The 6000-nt window shown below is 30.7% G+C and overlaps 1 protein-coding gene across 3 annotated transcripts in view; it reads left to right on the plus strand.

Annotated features, from left to right (window-relative positions):
• Positions 1–6000, plus strand: part of LOC106868482 (monocyte to macrophage differentiation factor 2) — a 109594-nt gene that overhangs the window by 35811 nt on the left and 67783 nt on the right. The gene's annotated exons all lie outside the window — the stretch shown is intronic.

The raw sequence follows: 6000 nt of genomic DNA on the forward strand, positions 1-6000 counted from the left end.
GGATTGAAATTTTTAATGTCATACATACATCATACGTTTATACATTAGGGAACCCCTATGCCGTCGCTCATCCTGCTGGAAATAACTGTCAAATCTTTCTCATTTACTGTCTGAAAAAAAAAAAAAAAAGGGTACATTTGATTTGCTTTAACAGAGATGACTTCAGGTTTAAACAACACAATATGCAGTGTCTCGGCTTAGAATGAACGAGATATGTAATCGTATGTATTCATATGCATACATGGATGCTCACGGACAAGCATATTTAAAGCTTCAGCTGACCGCAAAGTGTGCGTGCGTGTGTGTATTGTAATAAGGAAAAGTTATGAATTCTGGTTTGTTTTATTTTCGTTGTAGGTTTTTATTTCTTTTCTTTTCTGCTATAAAGTGTGTATCATTGTGTTAAGTCAGCTGAGAACAAACTGGGGAAACAAAAACCAGTCCCATTTATGTTCACTGTCATCACTACTTCCATCAACATCTTCGTTACATTACAAGATTTCTTTGTTTCAGTTTTCATAGAACTGATAGTGACTGTACTTTTTAATATTAATCATAGAAGCCAAGGCGACAAAGTTAGTTGTGACAGAAGCGATTTTGAATATATAATGGATTTAATCTCAGCATTTTAAATGCCAACAGAATTAACTTTGCCCGTCGTTCTTTTGGGATTCAGTAAAATAGTATCAGTAATATACTGAGTCAATTTAATGAACACAGATTGTATCTCTTGCCTTGTAAAAAAAAAAAATCAATATTTATAGAAATGCAGCAATTGTTAACGTTGTAAACAGTTTTATGGAATAGAGATATGTTGCAGTATAATGCAGCATAGTGTACTGCAGTGTACTGGGGTGCTTAAGAGGTATTCTGATATTTTCTGGCTTAGGGTGGATATTTATGCTGCAAGGTCATAATATGTTTTTACATTATCTTTATTTGTTTCATTTAATGCTATTGTAGAACTTAACCTCTCCATTTGGTAATGATTCAGGCGAGGGGAAATTTCAACTTAGGATTCCTAGTGTAATTAAGCATTTTCATGTTTTGATCATTGCAAGTGAAAAATAAAAAAAACAAAAAACAAATTCATAAAGAATCAAATAAACAATTTTTCCTTACTGAGATAAGGCTCCAGGTATATAAAGGTGAAGAATTAAGACTGTTCAATGTTACTGTCTTTTGCCAAAAACATTAATGATGTAAAAAAAATGACAGTTGGGGAACTAACAGAGGGACCTGGCTATACCCAGTTATGAAGATGGAACACATATACATTGATACTGACCAGTACCACTAATGAGATTTTAGATATGCACACACACATTATATAGATTGATACACCTATGTAAATAAATGGAAACTAATAGACTAAACCACCTTAGTATATTACTGTCAGTACCTCTAAACAGATCTATAATTAATCTTCCTTAACAGTTCACTAATTAGATATTCTTTAAAATTATTCTTTTATGAGCTGACATGAATTCTAGTAAACTTTTAAAGCTGCAATGAATATTGACAATGGTATAATTGAAGTATAATAGAAAGGAGTTTTTGATGAAAGCCATAAGACATGCCAAATAGAATTAAATCTATTATGAAGTTTCTTAAATGGTCACTCAAGAAGTTGTTAGCAATGAAGTGTGTCTCTCTGTGTGTGTTTGCTCCTTTATTTCAGTTACTTGTCGGGTGTATGTAGATGGATGGATAGGAAATCAGAGACCAATATTATATATTAATGTATGGGAATATGTTATTCAATGTTGTAATGTGAATATAAATTTATAATCCATTCCAACATTGTATGATTTATATAATGGGGAAATTCTGCGTTCCCTTAATACAAAAGAACACTGCAATAGACTGTTTCTGTTGTGTCTTTTCATCAAGTTTTCAAACTGCTGCGATCATCATTGTCACACTCCTTCCTTTCTCTTGATGTCTCTCATTGTCTATTTCTCTCTCTTCCACTATGCCAGATATAGGCAGAGAGTAAGAAAGATTCAAGAGAGACCAAACGAGGAAAAAAAATAAGGTGAAAACCAATTTGATGTCACACAAACATACTGGTACTACATCACCATTGCTCTCCCTAATTATGTTCCCCTTTCTTGAATGTGTCTCACATTCTCTACCTCTCTTTCCCTTCATGTATGTCACTTGTTCTCTGTCTCTCTATTCCACTGTTCTGTGGAGGAAAGAGATATTGGACATAACTACTTCATTTTTGGTTTTTCTCTCTGTACATTATTTTGCTTGTGAGATAACAGGGTGCATTTTGAGGGAGATTTGGCTGATATTTTTCATATCAAATGTTACACAAACTTCCTTGTGAAGTGTTGAATAATAATAATATAAATAGTTTTACAGGTCTTTATTTTATAGTTTCTGATTACAAGGCAGATTTACAAGCAGACAATTCATGCATATATAGAGAGAGATATTGTTTCTACTTCACAACACACACTAGATTTATCATTGGCTAGACATAAAACTCCAGGATTATAAAGTTGGTCAAATAAATTGAACATTCATGCCTTTCCTGAGAGTATTATTGATGGCAGAAAACTAGTTTCAACTAGATATAAAGCCTCATTTGGCTGCATTTTGTAAGCCTCAGTGCCAGATTTATTTAGACATTGAATTTATTGGGGTTGAGCAAAGAAGGAGGGAAACATTGTTTCTTAAATTGATTTAAGGTGACAAATTTAAGTGGGAAAGGTATAATTCGGTAGGAGTTTTTGATGAAAGCCATATGACATGACATTCAGTGTTTGTTGATATGGTAATATCTTAACATATTTTACCTAAATGGAGCTAGGTGGATCTTGTAGTTTAGCCTCAAGAATAACGCTATATAATGGGATGGCAATATTTTGTTTTGTAGTGGTATTGAAATTTTCAATGTCACACACACACTGTATGTTTATACACGAAGGAGCCTCTATGTCATCACTTATCCTGCTGGAAATAACTGTTAAATTTTTCTCATCTCACACCCTTTACCATCTTAAAAAAACAAAAGACAAAAGATACCTTTGATACACATTTGCGTTAGCAGAGCTGACTTTGGGTTTAAACAACACAATATGCAGTGCCTCAGCTTAGAATGAATGAGATATGTAATCGTATGTACCATATCCATACATGGATGCTCATGGACATGCATGTATAAAATTTCAGCTGAGTACTACATCATACAAATATTTGAGACACATGCTGGATAGGATAGCATAAGGAAATGTATATATATATATACAAAACTGAGAATGTCTGTGTGTGTGCATAAGTAAAACTTGAGAACTACCCAACCGATTTCATTCAAATTTTACACATGCCTTACTTAGGAACCAGCCGTGTCATGGGCCAAACAAATTTTCAGCTTCTTGCCTAATGTAACACAGAAGCAATTTCCTTATCTCTTACACTATTTCAGTATTATGTGTCAAAAGTAAAACAATAACATTTCTATTGTAATTTGAGATGATACTTTCAGTTTTAATAGTTTCACTATATGTATAGATGTATATGTATAGATGTATATATATATATATGGGAGAATATACAAATAATAACAACAGACGAGGACAGGTGGTGTAAATAACAAAAGTATATATTAGTATGATGCTCGGGAATACGGAAAGTCTTTGACGTTTCGAGCTACGCTCTTCAACAGAAAGAATACGGAGACAAGGAGAAAAACACGGAGAAAAAAAATTGAATAGTGTTCAGTCAACGGTCAATCATAATAATATATATATATATATATATATATATATATATATATATATATATATATATATATATATATATATATATAGAGAGAGAGAGAGAGAGAGAGAGAGAGAGAGAGAGAGAGAGAGAGATGTATATGTATACATGTATATGTATATATATGTATATGTATACATGTATATGTATATATATATATACATGTATATGTATATGTATACATGTATATGTATATACATGTATATGTATACATGTATATGTATACATGTATATGTATATATATATGTACATGTATATATATGTAATTTAGAGAAAAGAACCAAAGTTCATGAACTCATCCCTGAAAATTCACTCACATATAGAAAAATTTAATTAGTAAATACACTAAAAAGAATTATAATAAAATACAAAGTAATAATCATTAAAATAATAAAACAACTACACGTGTTTCATAACCAAATTTTCAAATAGAAAATAAAATAAAATAAAATCGATTAAAATAAATCGATCGAAAATCAATTCTATTCAAAAATATAGCTAATCTTCGGGTCAAAATACAACAATAATAATAATAATAAAATGAATGTATATATATCAACTAACAATAAATAACAAATGAATTTATATAAAAATACTTATTATATCAAGAAGTAAAAGTACTTATTTTACTAATAAATAAAAGAATATTTAACGATATTATACTTATCGAAGCTTTAGTTTAAACTAAAATTAAATGTCACACTATTAACATATCGTATATTAGAATATCAGCTAACAATATATAACAAATGAATTTCTATAAAAATACTTATTTTACCAATAAATAAAAGAAAAATGTTTAACAATATTATTAAAAATAAATGTAATACTCATCTTATTGAAGTTTAAGGTTAAGCTAAAAATATTAACTTGACATTATTAACTTTACATTTATTAGAATATAAACTAACAAAAATATTACATGAATTTATATAAAAATATTTATTTCACCTATAAAAAGAAAAACACTTAACAATATTATTGAAAATAAATGCAAAGCTTATCTTAACGAATCTTTTGTTTAAAATACAATTTAAACGTTTTACTAGAATATAAACTAACAATACATGAGCATGTATGTATTTCAAGCGAGGGTGGTTTAGTATATATATATAGGTGAATGTACGGATTGGTGCGCTTACGGGAACACGATAGACTTTTCTAATCCCTTACTTTTACCCCCTCCCCTTACTTAGCGGTCTATAGCTCTTTTGTTTTAATAACGGTCAACCATACAGTAATTTCCCTTTGTTTAATGGTCATTTTTCACAAGAATTTTCAATGGCCGGATAACTGAACAGATGTTGGCGTGGGTTCCCACCCCAGCATCCGAAATTCGGAGTTTTATCATGGCTACCGAATAAGTGTCACATATTTTTACAGATATGTATATATATCTATCTATCTATATATATATCATCATCATCATCATCATCATCGTTTAACGTCCGCTTTCCATGCTAGCATGGGTTGGACGATTTGACTGAGGACTGGTGAAACCGGATGGCAACACCAGATATATATATATATATATATATATATATATATATATATGTATATAATATAATATATATATATATATATATATATATATATATATATATATATATATATATATATATATATATATATACTGGCAGTATAACCCGACCTTGTCCGGGTGTGACTTATTATGCCATCTACGATAAGTCTTGCTAGCTGAAAATCAACTAAAAAAGAAAGCCTTACAACGAAAAAACCCTTATGATGTAAATATGTTCATAATTCAAAAGACGATGAAATTAATAGGGAAAGTCTGAAGGCTGTTTTGCGTAAAATTATTAAGCATACGTAAATTTCATCCGTGTAATTGGCTATAGAAATGCTTGTGCAAAACAACTTTTTGCGCTGCCCTGATTATACATAGCAGGGTAATCCCTTTTAGCAGGAGCTAGGACGGCAATTTCTGATGAAGCAATTGCTGGCGATCTGTTGCTACACAGTTTTGCCAGAATTCTATCAGATTGGGCAGAAGATGTTGATGCACCATTTTGCATTATGTTCAAAATAGCTTCTGGAATGTGGTGCATTACTGCAGTCTGTTGCTGTCATTTTAAACCGGTTGCTGTCTTTCCCCAGCAAACTCTCTTCTTTGGAGGCATAATCTATGTATATATTAAACAGAACAACAAAAGTTATAATAGATGGCAGTGTCGGTACTTTTCACATATCTGTAATTTTTCAGAT

Source organism: Octopus bimaculoides, chromosome 1, assembly GCF_046866305.1.
Source record: "Octopus bimaculoides isolate indiv1 chromosome 1, ASM4686630v1, whole genome shotgun sequence".
In the NCBI taxonomy this organism is placed as follows: Eukaryota; Metazoa; Mollusca; class Cephalopoda; order Octopoda; family Octopodidae; genus Octopus; species Octopus bimaculoides.